Raw genomic sequence first — 21,087 nt, 5'->3', positions numbered from 1 at the left:
TTTCTCTCTTTCTCAGTTCTACTTGCAGTTCTGTTATCTTTGCTATGGCATCCAAGTGCCTGGGAGAGTAATAATAACAACACTACATTCGGATGTATTTCATTGTGATTGTTGAACAGTCTTTCCCATCTCTGTCTTGCTCCACTATATCCTTATATCAGCAGAAACAGATATCAATCTTTTATGTGCCGGCTGAACACTTTCTTTTTGTTTTCCTGAATAGAATCATTTGAGATGTTCTTCTTGCATTAATTATATTTCTGCATCCTTCCAGTTTAGCAGATTGTGAGGATGAAGCCAAAACAAAGGTTTTCTCCACAGTTTTGTTAATGTTTAGCACTTTATTTCTAAATTTATTTGATAATATTACAGAAAATATATATAAAATATATTTTAGCTGGATATTAATGCATTGCATCTTTGATATCTTCCATATCCTCCGGTGTGCCTCCGGTGGCGCAGTGGTATGAGGTGCTGCTTGCAACACCAGAGGCCCGGGGTTCGAATCCCCCTGTGGCACGCAAGTGGCAGAAATGCTGCTCTGCTACACAGAAAGGCTTGAATCCCGGGAGTTGGACTCGATGATCTTTAAGGTCCCTTCCAACTCGCACGATACTGTGATATACTAATCCAAATTTCTTAACAGAAATTATTTGGACAGTAGCCAGACCATCTCTGTTGGGATAGTGAATGTACATAATCATGTAACTGTAAGTAACAAGCACTTTATTAATGGTATGACTCACTGCTCTTCTTTCAGCTGGGATAGAGCCTGTTTTCTCCTAGCAGGTTGTACGATGCTATGTTTTGCATTTAGGATAACACACGAATGTTTTAGTTGTTGCTGAGCCATACTTATACCAAGTTATGGACTTTTCAGTTTCTCAAACTGCCCTGCCAGTGAGGCACTGGATGTGCATAAGGATAGAAACAGAACAGGTAGATCAAACTGGCAAATGGTGTGACCCATACCATGCTAAACAATAAAAACTGGGGTGTTGGCCAGGTGGGTGGGCATTAGTCAGTGGATGGTGAGCAATCATATTGTGCATCATTGTATATTCTTTTATCACTATCATTACTATTATTTTCCTTTCTCATCCTATCAAAATGTTTTTATCTCAACACACGAACTTTACCTTTTTCCTGATTCTCCCATCCCACTGTGCTTAGGGATCCAGCAAATGGCTGTTTGTAATGTAAATGTGCTGAGCTTCTCACTGGGCTATACCCCAACACTTGCTGAACCCCATACTAAAGTCTCTATCTTCTGTTTATCTTATCTGTCTCTTATCTTCTGTTTAAATTAAACTATGACAGTTTCACTAAGTAAAGTCTCCATATATTTGTCTTTTTTTTTTTTTTTTTTTTTTCATTTCTAAAACATAAAAAGTGGAAGATTTTTACAATTTTCACTTGCTATTTTCATAAAGTGCTACTTAGAGGGATAGACATGAATAACTCTCCAACAGCAGCTTTCTTTAGCATGATTTCATTCTAACCGAGAGGACAACTTTCTTTCCTTTGAACAGCACTGCAGATTACTTTCACTAAGCCTCACAAACTGTTGTTTACAGCCATGCCTCCTTCTGCCTCTTTGGTTTTAGAAGTAAAATTCCCTGTTGGAAAGTAAATTTTTAATGCTTTCTTTTTTTCCTTGTCCTTTTTCTTCTTCAGAAGGAACTGTTAAAAGAGAAAAAATTGAATGGGAGATTTCAATAAACTTCTAAGGTTAATACTGACCCTACTTATTCAAGTACAATTTTTGTCAGAAAAAGAAAAGGATGGTCTAGCTCTGTGTGAAGGATACTGGTATAGACTGTTACAAGCTGATTAAAACCCCCCGTGGAATAGATGAAATAACAAAATGTGGAATGAAAATACAACTTCAAAAAAGAACTGTCTGTTTAGCTACTGTATGAAGATATACCAATAAAATGTAGGTTCTTCAAGAGTGGATACATTTACAGAAGTCAATGCAATCATTGCTGGTTTTCTAAAATTTTCTAAGCTTTTATTTTACTCAGATATGGAAGATGGCAGTGTCTTTATTCAGCACTGTTTGATGCCAATAATCTAAGGCTCTGTACTGTTTTCAAATATGCCATAATGCAACTGCTCTATGTATTTTGCAGAGAAGCAGTGGTCCATGACATGCAGTTTAAACAATAATTTTGGTTAGGCTGACATTTTTCATAGAACTATATGTCTGACCTCTCTAACAAACATTTCTTCTTTTCACCATTAGTGCATGTTCTCCTTCCCACTCAGACTGTATAATCTTTTTTTCAGAGAAGAGACATGAACTACTCAGTTCTGCTGCTGCTTTGCAGTCTTGGGGACAGGTTCTGTAGTTTGCCCTAACTGTTCATTGGAGAGGTTTATCCTTGCATGAATCACACAACACAAGGAGGACCACTAAACATTTGTTGCTATTCAGAGGTGGGAAAAATTAGAGCAAAACTGACATAGTCTGAACTTTGGTTCAATATCTGCAATTAGCCCTGTAGGTGAAACTTCAGGTTGATCTGAATAGCATCTCATGAATGTCCACAGTGCTGTAAAGAATAAAGAAGATCAACAAGAAGATATAGCAACAAAGTAAACCGAAATAAGGAAAGCAGATCATTTTCTGCATTGCTTTCCCAGAAGCCAAATTCACTATGTGCCCTTTTTTTATCTTCAGATCTTACATCTACAATAGGTAGCTTTCCTGATATTGAGAAGGCCTACAGAAATCAGAGAACACAGAAAGCATAAAGATTTTTTTTTTTTTAATTTTATTTTTTTTCTGAGTAAAATCAATCTCACAAGGGAAAATGACTTGCATAGTGGAAATTTATATAGATTTGCTAGAAGCCATCATATTGACCTTAAGATACCTCTCTTTTCTTCCTCATCTCTGCTATCATTATGTAATAATCAGAGATATTTCTAACTAATTATGGCACTTCTTAAAGCAATTGCATTGATTATAGCAAGGATGTTCTTCTGGAAGCTTAGCAAATGAAGCATTGGGTAATTGTATGAAGATGTTTACACCACTAGATCATTATTAACATGATCTGGTCAAAAACATAATGACAGAAAAATGTTGCCATCTAATTAATGGTGCATAGTGACCTATATATAATGAGCTAGTTTAAGTCCAGATCCTGTTCACAACATAAGAAGCAATCAATTTAATTGGGGATTAATTGGCACCTGGCTTTTCAGTTAGGATAATCCTTAAGGCGTAGTCTACATTTTTACTGTAAATGCCTTAGGGGAGGCATCATTTATTATTCTGCATCATCATCTCGATGTTATTTTTATCACAGATCCTAAACAACTTGTTGTGCTGTCCTTGTAACTGAAGAAAAACAGATGAGCTCATTTTAAGAACCATCAACCTACTGCCTTTGAAGAAGCATGCAAAAAATGAACATTATCCTTGGATCAGTCAACTGCCACTAATGGCAGAAGTTCATCTTTCAATTTGGAGATTCCTGAGCTTGTTCCAAAACCAGTCTCTCCATCTCATCATGTAGAAAAATCTATTTGAAACAAACAAGTCTCTCTCTAACAGAGTATAAAGGAAGAAGAAAAAGTCTCTGTCTCTAATCTAGGGGAGATTATGAAAAACTTTGATCAGACTTTTGTCTCAGTATATCCCTAATAGCATTACAAGGAGCCAACCATGAATATATCTGTAGGGCAAATAACCCCGATTTTCAATGAGTAATGCTTGTAAGTATTAGCCACAAAATATACGTGACCAAGCAATTAATTCAATCTGACTAAAATAAATAGATACTATAAACTAGAGAAACTGAAAGAAATTACTTTCCACATGCATGGAAATTTCCTCAGAAAACATTTGTCTTAATCTCTACAAAATTAGCTACATCATCTGAGATATACTTAGTTTCACTGGGCACGAGAGAGAATAATAAACCTAAATATGCTAAGCCTTGTTGGATCTATGCAAAGAGATTTTTCTCTCTTCAGAGGATCTGATGAGGTAAAACCACACTGGATAATCATGAACACATAGGTTTGCTTTTATACTTCTAAAGAAGGGGAGAAATAAATAAATAAATAAATAAATAAATGTGATTGAATGAAAATAAGTTGGGGGAAAGAAACAACTATTTCCACAAAGTCAATATATCACTTCAGGAATCTTCATTTTTGGAGAGTGAGTAGCAACTAACTGAACTAACTGAAGAAAGTCAAAGTTATAGTAAGATAAGGAGGGCAAACACTGAGTGATCAGGGCCAGTGGCAAGAGTGATAAGCTTTGCTGATAGCCAGGACTGCAGGATACTCCAAACTCTTTTCATATCAATCTTCTGCTTCCAGTAATTAAGGTCACCACACTAGGGCATTAACCATTTGCCCTTAAGAAAACAATTCTGAGTTTGACAAATAGCATTTTGGGTTTACCTTAATGTTTCACCAAACAAGACCTCAGCTGCAGGAGCAATTCTGCTCGCCTGTCTGAAAACTCAGCAGAGTAGATATTATCACAATTTTTCAACATTTCTATGCCTAGGAATATCAGGAGAAACTTTTTCTAAAGTTATTATTTCAGTACCACAGATCTACCTTTGGAGAAAAGAAAGTCTGAATATCATAGTGGATATGATTGCAAATGGTCCTTACACATGCTCCTTACATGCTTATGAATCTAAACACATGATTTGGAGTTGGCTTGTTACTCCCCAGAGTAAAATATGAGTAAAGAAAACTGTGTACATGACCTTGTTTCTAATACAGCTGTCTTTCTTTTGGCTATATTACTGTTCTCACTTCACACAAGCACGAGAGAAAGATGGCATCAGATGATAAATGGAATTCTATTTGTGAGAAGTAACATACACCAGTTCCAATTTCTCTTAGAATAAGAGAGATCCTTAGGAAACAAAGAGAAATTGCTTTTTAGAATAGAAGGCTCTAAAGAGCAGCAAGAATAGCACCTTCAACACATGTGCAAGATGCTGGAATTTTGTGAGGGAGATTCCCTTATTTTTTTCAAATTATCTTTTCTCCTGACACCTCCATCAGCAGAGAGCTTGTTCATAGCTCAGCAGCTTTATGTGAAGTACTACTGGCTTCTCAAAATCCCACGGGGAACAGAGGTCACCCTGGACAGTTCAGACAGAAATATCTTTTGAAAAGAAAATTGCATCAAATGGAAAGTTAATGGCAGTATTCAAACCAAAAGCAGTGGAACATGGATAGCCTTAAAATAAGTCTTGCACCAACCTACAGATTCAACTAGATCCATAGTCACAGCTTTAGATTCAGTTGGAGATTTTGCTAAGCACATGGAGAATCTCTAAAAGACATCTTTCAACATGACAGAAATATAACATTATCATTATTTTTTTAATTGTTTCTACGAAGGAAAACTCAGCTGATAAGGAGGAAAAGATTTCCCAACCACAGAAGTACTTCCTGAATCATTAATGAAAAACAACTGAAGACTGTAGAGCAGCAGTCATTATGTTAAATACAGCTTTTAAAAATATATTTTTTCCACAAGCAGCAGAAGTAATGAAGCATGGTAGGTGCACCCTGTCTCCCTGTCAGTCCCTCTAGCTGAAAGGAACTGCAGTCAGTTCTGTGTCCTTGGGCACTTTGTTGTCGCACAGTATGGGCCTGATGTTCCTGCCAGCGCAATGGGAAACAACTCAGCTTCCCTCACTGTAAGCACTAGCTCACACCACTGCCTTCTACTAGTTTTCGTGATAGTCGCAACCATTTAATTATCCTTGAGATTTCTTTCCTTCCATTCAATTTTATTCCAGTGGGATTAAAAGTTCAGCAAGTTAAAAGGGTCTTGAGGGCGATGGTCAGATAGTGGCTGCAGTGAAATTATCTCAGCCTGATTTCTTGAGGGAAGTGAAAATTGTAACAGAAATAATTGCTCCAACAAGGATAGTGGCCTAATATTAAGTCTTGATCTGAGATATTCTTCTTGAATAAATGTTATGTTTATTACTCAAGCTCTCTGTATCAAATTGTATTACTCGGATAGACGTTCTGCTATTGTTCTGTTGAGGGATTTATGGACTCCTATCAACAACATGAAAACAGAGATTAGTATAAATCTTTTTAAAATAACTGATTTAATGTTATTTTTTCAGAAAACATTCATCAAGAAAGACAGCAAATTATCCAAAATAATAAAACAAGAATATCAAAGAAAAAAAAAAACAAAACATAGATATATATATACATATATATACAGGTATCCTGATGTAATGGAAATAAAGATTTTCTTTCTGAAATTCTTGTGCATCCATAGAGGTTGAGAAACAGTAATCAATAGCTGCCTTGCTAGGACAAAAATGTTAGCCAAATTTCACATGTTAAGTTTTTAGAAGAAACTAACTAATCTCTCTGGTGAGTGGGAACTTCACCATGAACAGAAGTTGAATGCCAAAGGCAGATATCTTCAAGTCCAAGCTCTGATTTTATAATCTTTAATATAAAACCTTTCTTTTCAAGAACATACAGATGCATGCACTTAATTTGGCACCTTGCTTATAGGCATTGAAGTTAAGGTCTAATATGATAAGACTTACACATTAAATGCATTAGGTTTCTTTGACAGTGTCTGAATGACATGGAGTCTAATGGAATTCTTCAGGTCCATAACCTGGACCCTTGGTTACCATGCATTGATGACAGATTATCAGCTAAGATGGTGTTTGTATACAGCCAGAATGAACAAAGTTCTCTGGTTTAAGAAATCTCAAACTTAGTAGACTGAAACCTTTCATAAAAAGGACTGTTGTGAGGACAATGAGGTGAAAAGTTGTCTACTAGCATTTGTTACTGAAAATGGAATATTCATCATATCCATCATCTCATTTAGATGAGCTTAAGCATTAGTCTTAAATTTTGCCTTGAGCAAATTGAAAGATGGAGGGATAAAGGAATTTCCATTATAATACTCAGAACAATCTGCAGATGATATCTTTGAACAGGATGGAGCCCACAGGCTGTGGGCTGACAAGTCAGTGCCCTCATCCCTACTGGTTGTTCTTCTCATTTTCCCTTTTAAAAATAATTCTGCCACAGTTCCCTCAGATCTGATTTCTAAGTTTGCCGACTGTGGCTCTTTGCTCTGGGCAGAGCTCTGCTGGCTGAGGTTCTGACACTGTTTACTGTCCTGTTCTGTAGGTGTTGGTTGTTGTGCCATCCACACAGCAAGAGACTCTCTGCTCTTCCCAAGTTTGTTAGGAAGCAACATTTAGAGAGACTTATTGAGCTCTACTTCTTGTCTGTAATTTCTATCAACTTCCCACTGTCCATTCTTCCTTCCACTTATTTTTGCTGGGGACTTTTTGACAACAAAGAGAACTTAGAATGTACCACAAAGTACTGTCTGTGCTTGGAACAGACAAAAAGTTGGAGAGCCTGTATAATAAAATTTCGCCCAGTAACAATCATTTCTGCAATTTTGCTCGACCTGCCACCCTTTAATACCCCATTAGAGTCTGTGGGAGGTATATGGCAAGCACTGATGTTCAGACAGCTATTCCCTTCTCTCCCTTCTGTTCCTCTGAAGGTGTCTTAAATAGATTTCTCAGCACAGCACTGGTCTCGGGCACCCACTCACCATTTATCTTCCCAAGCCATTAATCACAATCATGAACAATTTAGAGCAGTTCCTGGTCTTTTTCCCTAAAATGAAAGAGTTGCTCTTGTCATGAATATTATTGCTCATGAATCACAGTGATTTCCAGCCATGTCATCAATTACAAACATAGCTAATTGGAGTGCCAACAGGGCTGCCTCTACTTGCAGAGAGGCTCCTGCCATGGATACTGCTGACCATAAATCACTGTATTTTCTGACAAGAGACTCCACTCATCTCCACTGACCTGAATCCAAAGCACCGGTATTGGCTTCTAGAAGTTATCAGGCAATGCAGTGTCACAAATCCACATCTGATCAGTCCACAAAGGAGGATACTGTATTTCCTCATGCCCATATTGTTTGCAGTTCTCTCTCACATCTGCCATATCTTTACTTTTGCCTGGCATCATCAGGGAAATTAGCCCATGGTCTGATAGGTCTCATGCCAAGTCAATAATCCCTACACTTTTTCCACTACAGACACAGAGATATGAATATTCTTTCTCTCCTCAGGTAGACAAGTGTCATGTGTCTGCCAGGACTTTGGTTTTGTTTTTTAGTGATAGCAATCATGGAAAATGGATCTTGTGTGGAACTGAGAGCAAGGAGGAGGCTGGAAATTTGAATTGTTCCTAGCAAAAGAACAAGAAAATTGATTGCCTTCTGACTTTAACTTCAGGCACAAAGCAGCACGAGAGTACAGAATTCAGTATATCTTCTGGATATCATGCAAAAGAAAAATCCCCCCCCCCCAATCCTTCTCAGCTGAAAAAAAAAGATCAGTCTACAACAGATGGAGGAAATGGACACTAATGTGAACAATTTTGTCACCCACTACAACACAACAAATTGTACTTTCACAAATTGCATTGATGCTACACTATTAACTACCAAAACAAAACCTTCACCCGTTACCTCTTATTTTCACTGATCAAGAACTTTCCCTCATAGCTTCCTGACTTTACCACTGATTCCTTCAGCTGCTCCAAGTAACTGAATAATTTCTTCAGCAGCCTGGGGATCAGTACGTGGACCTCAGACATCTATGGTATCTAGTACTCACAAATTTCAACAGAATCACAAGAAACTTGTGATAAGTGTCTCCTTCAGCAGACACTCTAGAGCGCTGTGAGAGAGCACTGCAGCTATGCTTCCTAGTATCTCATTCTTCTTAGAGGATACTGAAAAGAAGACTTGACAGAAATATATTCTGAGTCATTTCGTTAGTTGAATGGAAGTAACTTGTTTACATGCGCTCAAAAGATGTTTAGGCAAGAACTGCAAAGTTAACTACACAGGTACACGGAGAAATACCCTGTCCTATCAGGAACAAAAAAATGCCCATATTTCCAGCAAACCAAACATCAGTGAGCTTAGCAGAGTCTCTCTTAGAGAGACTGGCTATTCTAACAAAAAAACTTCTATCTGGTCAGCTAAAACCTTTTAACAACTCCGTGTATCTTAAAAGATCATGTGAGCTACAGCAACCAAATCAGAACATAGATTCAGAAATGACAATTTAGCAATACCACAGATGATCTTTTCTTCTTTTTGACTAGTGAAAAAATAACCATCAGTTTAACCATAATGTAGATGATCACAGGCCATTGTTTGTTTCCAAATGCCCTTTAGCAATGAGCTTAATGGAAAGAAAAAACAAAAGTTCTGAACAATTTATTATAAGAAAAAAAAAATCATTATTAGTCTAGAGATAATCTAAGTCTCATGCCTGAAATAGTATGCATTTTGCAAAAGAATGAATTTTTGACTCAGAGTCAACGAAGGGTGAGTGACCTTATACTTTATTTCAGATAGATACAGCCTGTCATGATTAGAATAAAATCATTAAATGCCTCCCTTCTTTTTCCTTGAATCAGTATAGTACGTTTTGTGACACAAAATCAATGATGTCTTAAAAATGCAAAATGAAGAGTTCAAGAAAATATAAGAGGGAGAAATTATGGATTCATCATATAAAACTTGCTGTATGTGCAACTGAGTTGTAAGATAGAACATGGCTTAGTGCAGTGGCTGTATCTAGGCAGAAACCAGTGGATTACATTCCTCCAGTGGGGAAAGCAGAGAAATATTGAATGGTGACAATTTAATTGGGATCCTGGGAAGGAGAAACAGCGTCTTCTCCTGACAATGATGCTGCTGTTACAATTGCACATAATACTGTGCCTTTAAGTCTCATATGGAGCAATCCTGAAAGGTCAGTCTATCTCCACTCTATCCTTCTACAATTTTATTTTTTTTTTATAAATTAATTAGAAACAGAAGCTATTCTTACCACTTGGGTAAAGAATACCTCACCCAATCCGCTTACATCAATACAGGTAACTATTAATAGCTATTTATAATAAATACACAATTATGTAAATTATAACAATCCCTGATAATCTCCTCTGCAGTAAGTGCAATGGAAAGGTTATGCAGTTTTGAATGTGGCTTGCTAAAGCCTTATGTTCTGCACCTGTCCAAGTTAAAGTTCACCTACTCCTTTGTTCAGCAGATGCACAATTTCTTTCTAATGGATGCAGATAATTGCCACTGCTACATTTAGGTACCATGGGCAGTGTAATGCTATAATGTGATGGAAAGAACAGCAATAATAGCAGAGCAGCACAACCCTAGGCTGCAGCAAATGAGAACAAGCCCAAATACAGCAGCTGTAGACACAGAAAAAAAGAAAGAAAAACAGCTTATCTTTGGAAGTTCTCACATATGTAGGGATCTTCAGTCTTATACCCTCACCTTCATTGCAAACCCTTAAGTGAGGTCTTGGAAGAAGTGTATCCTGTCTCCACCCCGTCCAGTCACTCAGGTGTGTTGCATGCAGCTGAGCTTCCCTGTGTTGGCCCTGCCTTCCCACCAGGTGCTCCATCACTGGTTCAAGTAGTGACTTAGTATTTCTGTTACAGGCAGAAATTGCTTCTGTGTTACTCTCTTTTTTCTTCTCATTGTAAGCTTAGGTATTTTGTTTACTTCATTTACTAAAAAATAAAAAAAGCTTATGCGCCCAGATGAACAGTATTTTTAAATACTTTTTTTTTTTTTTTTTTTTAAATGGCTTCAGTAGCATTCAGTTTGATCAATTCTCTCTCTGCCATAACAAAAAATCTTCCTTCCCCATAACTCCATCTGGTCACTGGGTTTCTGATGCTGCCAGAGCACAGCTAAGACTTGTTAGTATTTCTTTTTCACTTGTTAATACTTTATCCTCTTCCCTTTGACTTACTTCCTTTACACAGCAAATCCTGTCCCATCAAAGACGTTTCCATCACTAACAATAACTAAGGTGGTCTCATTATTTAGTTATAAGCTTTTCCAGGATCAGAGCCTTTGACAGAACATTTAAATCAGAAGGTCTTTTGTAGGTAGAGTAGCCAGCAGAACAGGGCCAAGGTTTTAGCCTACTGCTCCTTGGAAACAACAGGAGGTAATTAAATAACATAGCAGAAGAGAGGGCTTCTAATTTAAAAAACAAACCTAAACAAAGAAAGAATGCACAGAGGACTGCATTTGTCACTGATGATTTGAATGAATTAACAGCTTGCTTTCCTTACAGTGGGAAATGGCATGTAACAGATAAGCAGCTGTATGAAAATAACAAACCTCACTTACTATATGCACCACTGGAGCTTACTGCAGATGTGCGTTTTTAGAAAATTATATCCTAAACACTCTTATTTTTTCCAGTGTTTGTATAATGAGTATTGTGTTCTAATTTATTTTTAATGTGCACTTTGCCCCCTACTGCCAGCCATTCTTTAAATGAAATGTTGCTTCTTTGTGAGTACTTCTACATAAATATTTTATAACTGAACTAAATAAAAAAGTCACATTTTAACTGCTTGAGGATAAACGGCTGAAGAAGTGTGAGCAATTCCATTTTGCTTTCACATTTATTACTGGTATTTCAAAGAAATATCACTGAGGCAAACTTACAATTTTATTTAGTTTACACTTAAAGACAAGACATTAAGATCATTTTCAACATGAATAGGAACCACACACAAATGTGTTTCTGATGCAAAGCACCTCTGCTATAATGAAAATCATAGAATAATGGCTACAGACCTGTTAGAACCTGGTATAAAATCCACACCTTACTACACCATATAAACTGTGCAGCTGCCTTGTCACTTTGCCATCAGGATATGCTATAAAAACAAATAAACATAGAATGAAAGAAATTACAATGTGAGAGAAATTAACAGCATATAAAATGGAACCATGCTTGATAATTCTCTTCTTCTGAGCACTGTTAGAAATGACATGAATGAACTATTGTCAACTTTTGTGGTCAAACTGAATGCTACATCAACACACTGAGTCAGCTTCATTATGATAGTGCCTGCAATCAGTTTAAAATAAACTTTTAAAGTGTGTGTCACTTAACATCCATGTAAGTGATGTATCGACGCAGAAGAAGAAAAAGTGATGAAATTCAATGACAGATGCACAAGCTTTTGGGGATAAGCATGTGAAGGCTGAATTTCACATTTATTTATGTTTGAGAAAGTCTAAATAAAACAATTCACAGAAAACTAAGAGAATTGGGACTCAGAAAAATTTTCATTATGAGATGAAAACAAGCTTTTAGAAGCACAAGCGTGCCAACTGCAATCAATATGAAAGCACAGAAGAAGAAAAGACAACTACTTCAAATCACAACTAACCCCAGCCAAAATAGTTTGTTGCTGCTCCTGAATGGAATTCCTTTTCTTTGTTTATCACCTCAGTCAAAACAATGAATATATTTAATGTTTTGCCACAATTAGTGAATGCCTCAAAGGTATATGTAGTATGCTTTTGCAGGGCAAAGATTTACCAGAAGTCTGATTAAATAGAACTAGAGTATAGTTGCTGTGCTGCAAACTACACAGGATGAGACCACCATCCCCTTCCAAAGCCAGGAGAGAAATTAGGCTGGGACTCAGCAGCTATGGGCAAGGGAGACTGCATTTTGTATTAAAAAGCTGTCAGAAACTTTGGCAAAAACAGGCAAAAGCACGTATACATTTAATGTAAGCAATCTACTTTTAAGCAGAAATCAGTAAAGACTGTTGCTTCCTGCTTTGAAGATGACAAATATCACTAATTGGAGCAGGAAGCCTGAATGGCATGATCTAGGCTTGCAGTATGGTTTGGAGTGCTACTGAAGATTGTGTGGACACACAAATACTGAAATGAAACAATTTTACTTTGTTTTGCTTTGCCTGATTGCCTCATTAATCAGCCAGTCTTAAGTAATAATGGAAAACTCTGCCAGGCCTTCTGAAGTTAGTCCAGCTTCAGTGTGTCTTATCCAGGAAGACAGAAAATAACATCCCATCTTTTTAAAGCGTGTAACTGTGTAGTCAGTCTGGCAATGCATAACACTGCAGCCTGTCTAGCTAATAAGAATCATGGGCTTATCCAGACAGGAGTTTTTCTCCTTAGAGAGAAAAATCTCCAACAGGAAAACTCACATCCTCCTTCCCCAAGTTGAGCAGATAAGAATTAATCTCCTTTTCTTGTTGCAGGGAAACATACTCACTGTGCATTAGCCCAAAAACATTTTGTCCTGAGGCAATGCTGCCTATCTGCTGTTACCAGCTTGGGCTTCCAGGCCTCATTGGACCTAAACTGGTCTTGAGTTCTTAAGCTGAAACTGTCTTCTCAGCTTATACTTTCCAATAGTTTCCTTCCTTCCTAGCTGTCCTCATCCCAGCTGCAAGCACTTGTTTCTCATGCTAAGCCCTTTCCACTAGTGATTTCTGCTAACTGCTTCTTTCCTCTGTTCATTCACATTACCTGCCTGCTGCTCTTGCACTGTGTGACTATAAAGCTTACCAGGGCAAGAAGAGTAATATGCAGATGCCTTTGCCAGGTTAACTTTCCGTCTTTATCTTTACACATGTTGCCAGTAAGCATTAGATTAGGTCCCTGCCTAGCCCAGATATAGTTGGGTTGCTCAGTAAGAGTATTTCACCCAAATTCATGTCCCAAGGAAAATGCAAATGAAACCTGTTTAGGTTAGCCACTGTGTTGATTCTCTTTATACTTCTTTACTCCTAACTAGATATCCCTTGATATATGGATTGACACCTTGTGAGACTTCTAGAGCTCTTTTTAATGCTGATTTAAAAATACATGTGTACAACTTCAATTCATATTAAAGTGTGGCCTTATATATAGCAGCACTGGTACAGGAAAACAGAAGGTAACTGAAAGTACAGGAACTGGCATGTGTGGCTGTTTGTGACAAATGAGATCCTCGTATAGCAACTTTCCTGGAAAAAGTTAATAATAATATTGCTTGAAACAGCACGATTTTTCCATATTTATATGTTTCCAAAATAATCCCAGGCTGATGAAAGAATGGTGCTCTAGAAAATCAGCTCTCAAAAGTAATTTTTGGGCTGGAATAGCATGTGATGTTATTGGAAATAGAGTTATTCATATTTGAAGGCACCTGTCTTGTGTATATGTTCAAATTGCACTGTGCGGATCTCTCAGCTTTAGGGACCAGGTATTCTTTTCTGACCAGCCACATCACCTAAATACTGGTGTGTGTGCTCTGACTCCATTTTGGCATGTCAGTTGTCCCTTTGGGTGATGATTTGAGTCCAATTCCACATACAATTCTGATGTATTTACATTAAGCCAATATTGAGCTTGCTGACTAGCTGAGCAAATCTCTAAGCCTTCCACAGTATTCATACCTTTCCTCAGGACTAAAACATTCAACTTTGTGCTATCATTGCTATCCCAGAACAGACTGCAAAGAAACTTTTTCATTTCATAAATCACACACAATACCATATGTTTAGAGAAGAGTTAATGGAATATGGTTAGAGTCAAGTAAATCTTTGCAAAGAGCATGTCTAGGTCCATAATTTTACTACTAAATAAATTTCTTGACAAGTATGAAATTAATTTGTGAGGGATGACTGCGTTCACAGCTCCGATTCACACAGAAAAAGAGAAAACGTATAAAAAATAAACACATTTAAGATGTTGGAAGACATACTATACCCACCCATCTATTCTGCTGTTACTAAATTAATGAAAGATGATGCTTGACATGGAAATCACAACTAATCCTCCTTCTGTCAGCTCAAGTGCTCTTACAGAGGCTAATTTGAAAATCCATGGTCTGATTTTCCTGTCCATAGGGACTGAATTAGATTGTCCAGGGTCAATGTTTCAAACTATCTTCAGCTACTATGCGACTGCCTTTATTAAAACATCTGATGAATCTGTTGATTCTTACATTTGGATTACTATAAGACTGAGTACAAGTGAAGATTCTAGAAGACTAGGAAAGTTGGAATAGGAACCCATCAGTTTTATTTAGGAAACATCTGCTGTTTGACACTATGCTCTACTTGGATATTTGTTCATGCAGATGTACTACAGCTGTATAGAGAAAAACCTTCTGGAACTGACTTGCATTACAACTTTGCCTAGTCTTTCTCAGGAGAAACCTGGGACTAATCAGATATGAGCACTATACATCTTTCAGGAGTTAGCAGTAGTCTAGCACAGCAGATAAATTTTAAGCTAATGTTAAAACAGCTCATAGCATGGGCTACTGCTGGCTGTATATAGCAAACCTGCCCAATCCATAAAGTCCTCTTTTGTACGGCCATGTTGCCTCTCACCTAGCAGAAAGACCAGCTTCTCCTCACTCTATGGAACTCACAAAAGTTTGTTCTCTTCTATGTTAGTGTATTCTTTGTGCTGGTCACAAGGGTGTATTTCAGAGCAATTCAGTTTCTCTCAGTCTCTTAAATAACCAGAAAGGGCTCATATGCCATCTGTTTTCCAAACACTACTTCTGGAACTTGTTCTGCAAAACATGGTTTCCAATCATTTTCTATTTTAGCCTACCTAAGCCATGCATTGAAAAGGACCTAAGGGAAGGATTATTCACTCTGATGTGGTCATCACATCTGCCTAAGTATGAATAGTAAAAAAAGAGGTGAGAAAGCTCTTTGGGACACAAGATTCCATTCTCTCTTCCACCCCAGTTAACGAGCCTGATTCTGGACTTGTTTCAGTTTTCTTGTTGCAGCAGTCTGGGTACTCTGCATACAAGTCATTTGTGGAAGCTGCAAATGTGACTGGCATATGCAGTATCCAGGCCCTGGATATAGAGGCAAATGGGATGTGCATGAGCAAGTTGACACAGAGGAGTCAAGCTGATAATGGATATGGCATCTCATCGCAGAGGAAAGAAAAGTATGACCAAAATAGTAATTCTACCTGGGACTGTCACTCCTGAAGCGTGTGCTGCCTGAATGACAAACTTCACATTCAGGTTGGTTTTAAGAAGCGTAGTGACTTGCCTTAAGGTCTTTTACAATACCAGTGCTAAAGGGCATTTTAAAAGGTATTTAAAAGCAGAGCATTACAAGGTGAAAAGTATTTGGATAATGCTGTTCTGAAGCTTAATGTGAATCTTCACAGCTTTTTTCTATTTACTTTGTGTTTTTAATTTTCAGAATTTTATCAAACTGCCAAGTGTACTTAAATAGTGCTAGGAAATTACCACAGAAAATTGGTGCTTGTTAAAGCAGATCCAAATGAAGTATAATGTGATATTTTTAAAGTAAAAAAAAAAAAAAATTGATCTTCACCAGAGACATGTTATTTTATCCTCTGTGTCTTCCCCTCCTCTTCAGTTGTAGTTGTATTGCTGAGCACAGCAAGAATAAAAGCCACTCCACGATGATAATCCCAATGAGATTCAATGCAAGAGGCACAAAAATTCTACTCCTTGGCACTGCCTCACTTTCTCATCTCCAACTAGCTGGTTGTTTTCACTCTATATACATTATCAAATATTTATCCAAGAAGCAACTCTTGCTAAAATGGAGAGATTCTGAAGATTGAAAAGGGAGGGTTACCCATAATCCAGAGGAACCTCTCCCAGTACTGCCAGCACTTCAGCCTGCTTTAAAGTGCAGAGAAGATTTGCTTGGTCATAGGCTTTCAACAACAGTCCAAATTATTGTTATAGTTATTGCTTTTAAGGTAAACAACTCTCTTAGTGCCAGTACTGACACTATATTTAGGTAAGGATGAAAAAAACAATCTTGTCCCATCTTATACTCCCCCTCAAGAGCATTCCCTGCTTCATTACCAACGACTTTGCAATGTTCCTTCTGGCAGCGGGAGCTCCCGTCAGGGAGTCCAGAACTTACTGCCTGGTTCCACAGGCACAATTTTCCTGGCACTGCTTCTTCATAAATCGTCCAACCAGGAATGCACTTACGAAGGAACGAGCAGTACGTTTTGCAGAATTAAGCTAGTTTTCTTTTCTTGATTAAATGTCTCCAGATTGAATGATGTCTTAACCTTAGAAAAGAGTGTGATTTAGGTGATAAAATTTTACCATTTTAGCTACAAATGGATTCAGGAAAGATATATGTATATATCTACATATAGATTAACATGTACATTAGCTGCTGTTAAACACTGATACAAACTAAACACATATAAATCAGGTAAAAGGTACCGAGTTTCCAAATGAATCCAAACAATTTAAACTACTAGAACTCTTATTTACAGAAAGCACTTACACATGTAAAGCAGATACATGAAGTCTGTGATCAACAAAACAATTGTAATATTTAAAATATTACTCAAAGTTTTACACAGAATCATTTTTGTTCAGATTTTATCATGTCACCATAACACTGCCTGCTAAGTAACAAGGAAGACAAAAGCTGAAAAAAAAGGACTAGTTGAAAATGAGCAGGGTGATTCCACCATTCCTAAAATATGCTGGCAGCCATCTTCATTGAAAGCTATCGTCAATACACATTTCAAGGCACCTATCACAAAATAATACAAAGCCTGCAAAAAACTTCAGAAAGCCACTCTTGATTCCCTTAAATAGCACACAAAAAATTAAAATAAATAAATAGAGAGTAATTTTTTATGAAGCATAATATAGCATAGAATAATTGATTCATACAACACCCTGAATTAGCAGAGATCCACAAAGACCACTGAGTCCAGCTCTGGGCTCCACACAAAGACCAAACCCTGTCTCAGTCTTGTCCAGATGCTCCTTGAACTCTGGCACTCAGCACTGTGAGGAGATGCAGCCACCATCAGGCCTCCCTTCAGCTCTTCTGCTCTGGGCTGAGCACACCCTGGGACCTCGGCTCCTCCTGACACATCTTCCCCTCCAGACCCTTCCCCATTTCTGTAGCCGTCCTTTGGATGCTCTCCAATATATTTATGTTCTTATATTATGGCACTCAAATCTGCACATGGTGCTCAATCTGAGGCTGCACAGCACAGGGCAGAGTAGTACAATCCCTTCCCTCGTCCAGCTGGCAGTGCTGGGCGTGATGAGCATGAGTGGCCATCAGTAAAGACTTGATTTCTAAGTAGTAGCTAAGTGAAACTCTCAAGTTGGGTCGCCAGTTTGGCACTGACAGTTTTTTTTTAAAGCAAAGAAACTAAAGAAGTGTCTTTTCATGTGCTTTTTACTGTCTGAACTTTATGAGTGTTATTTACCTTAAAAACTACTACATCTTACGTCTACAAAGATCCATCCCTGAAAAATACTTGCATACATATTTAATATAATGTTGTGAAGACAATTGGGCTGTTTGTATGACTACTGCTGAGTGTGTATCTTAGCGTTTTCAGCATACAAGCATTCATCAGTGAAAAATGGTTTCTTCTGAATTTTACAGTTCTTCTTTCATTATTGTTTGAGAAAGGTGTTATGCTGCTCATTTGAGGATACTCTTTCTCCTAATTGTGGCTCCAGAATAGCAGCAAATAGCACTAGCAAGACATGAATTTTGAAAGGTCATTTAGCTAACAAGAAAGCTAAATAATCCTGTATAGTTTTAGTAGCTTGTTATCCAGTTGTACCTAGATGAAAAAAAAAACCAAAAAACAAAAAACAAAAACCACACTGTTTATTCTTTCTCATCCTAATACAGGCTTCACAGTCCTCATAAGGTTTGAAGACATGTTAACCACTTGAATTCCCAGCTTAATTTACTAGTTACAGTAGTCAAATTTCTCTTCCACTTCTTCCGGTATTCTGGGGAGACGACAGAAACGGAGAGAATAATTTTATTCAGGTTAATCATATGAGAACTTCTTTGAGGTGAACTGACTATTAGCTGAATGCTAGTTATACAAATGAAGAAGAATTTGGCCCTAGAATATTTGCAAGTTTTTCTTTCTTTCTTTCTTTTCTTTTTTTTTTTTTTTTTTTTTTTTTTTGAATTAAACTTTAAAGTTTAACATTAAGTCTAGCATTAGCTAAAGTTTTGCAATTCTGCCTTGTTTTTTGCCTGAAGTTGCAGTTGTCAAAGATTCTCATTACCATTTTGGATTAACTTAAAATGTTGGCAGCAGAAAAGCGTTCGTGTTCTAGAAGAAAATGAAAGTGTTTGCAATATTCTGAAAAGTTCTTCACTGCTTTTGAAATCACTACATGATCTTACGTAGAACAAAACTGAAGTTAATGAGGCGTCTTCCAAAAACAGATCATTACCTAGCCATTATGTCTGTCTGAGAGCAACGCATTTCTTCACTAAGAAGCAAATATAAGTTAACTGGATCAAACACATCTTTTGAAATGGTGTAACTGGAGTGTCTGAAGTAAAATTCAATACATAATATCCTATTTATCTTGCATATATACATCATGACACATCTTGAAATATTAGTTCCTATTTGTCCATTTGTTTTTACCTCAGAGTAGAATGTAATACATAAATTTTTAACATGCTAAATAAAAAGTACAGTTTGGCTGTTTCTCCTTGACTGCACTTACTTTGCTTTTGCCAAAAATCCAAGTACTGAAATTGCTGGATGGAAAATGGCTCCATTAGATTACATTATTTGGAAATGCTTGGGCAGAACACAGAAAATTGCAGAAATAGAGTTGTTAATAGGTGTTAATAAATGTTAATAAGTTAGAAAGACCACAACGTAAGACGTCCAGAGAAGGGCCATGAAGATGATCAGAGAGCTGAAGCACCTCCCCTACAGGGACAAGCTGAGAGAACTGATGCTGTTCAGCCTGGAGAAGAGAAGGCTCTGAGGAGACCTTATAGCAGTCTACCAGTACCTGAAGGGGGCCTACATGAAAGCTGGGGAAGGGTTTTCTATAAGGTTAGTTAGTGACAGGACAAGGGGAAATGGTTTTAAACTGAAAGAAGGTAGATTTAGACCGGATATTAGGAAGAAATTAATTCCTATGAGGATGGTGAGACACTGAAACAGGTTGCCCCCTCCCTGGAAGCACTCAAGGCCAGGCTGGATGGGGCTCTGAGCAAGCTGGTTTAGTGGGACCTAGTGCCTATAGCAGGGGGTGGGAACTAGATGATCTTAAAGGTCCCTTCCAACCAAAACCATTCTATGATTCTATGATTTTTAATTTTAATTTTCAATGAACTTTTATAGTAGTGAAATTAGTTGATAACTTAAAGAAAAAATTTCTATGAATTGGTCAAATAAATCACACTAAGTTTTTTATACAAAGAAAATGGGAATCTAGGAAGACTGGACAACTTTTTGATATATCCAAAGAGATGAGAAGGGAAGTTACAGCACAGAAATTCTCTTTTAAACAATTGAAAGAGACTGTTAAGTTTTCCCTTAAAAAAAGAGTCAGCTTTCACTCATGTAATTTGAAATAAAAGTTTGAACTGTTCTTTTTGCACGCCTAATATGCTACAGTTCCAAGAAGAAAACTGAATAAAAATGAAGACACATTTAAAATCCAGCACTACCTAGAAGATATTAAATTACATGGAGTCAGAAGTGCTCCCACACTTTTCAGAATGCTATTATCTCAAAGCAATTTAAGGAAAAATTTCCATGCAAACTCAGTGCAATTCAAAAGTTTGTGTTTCTTAATTTTCAAATCTTGCACAAACTAAGGGGTGCAGAATTGTTGTTTGTTGTTTATTTTTTCCAAGCTTCACAATCTCAAGATGATAATTTGAGTCACTTTTCAGATGCTACAAAACTCCAGAAGATTTCTGCTGAGATTCACCCCTTTAAGAAGATTTCATCATTGACTTTGTAGCTACACAAAATAAACAGCTCTTCAATTAGAACTCATGTTAAACTCCTCTGTCTCAGGTTACTATGAAAAATGGTAATACTCACTCTAAAAGGTCGTCTCCTTTGCTGTACTCTAACATTTAAAACAAAATATGAAATTTTGGCTCAAGTGAAATCAATGGAAAACTAATGAATTTAAATCAGAGCGCTTTTTTTTTTTTTTTTTTTTTTTAATCAATAAGGAAATAAATTTTTTTGTTGTTGTTGTTAACCTACACTTCTGTTATCATAATCCTTAAAATCCACTTTGGCTTGATCTTGTACACAATATTTCAGAAAACATTTACATACTACGTACTGTTCCTACCATAGTTTTTATTGCCTCATGATTTTTGTTCCTTCCAT

The sequence above is a fragment of the Excalfactoria chinensis genome, chromosome 1, assembly GCF_039878825.1.
Source record: "Excalfactoria chinensis isolate bCotChi1 chromosome 1, bCotChi1.hap2, whole genome shotgun sequence".
Lineage (NCBI taxonomy): Eukaryota > Metazoa > Chordata > Aves > Galliformes > Phasianidae > Excalfactoria > Excalfactoria chinensis.
The sequence above is the reverse complement of the archived record's forward strand: the minus strand, read 5'-3'. Positions refer to the sequence as shown.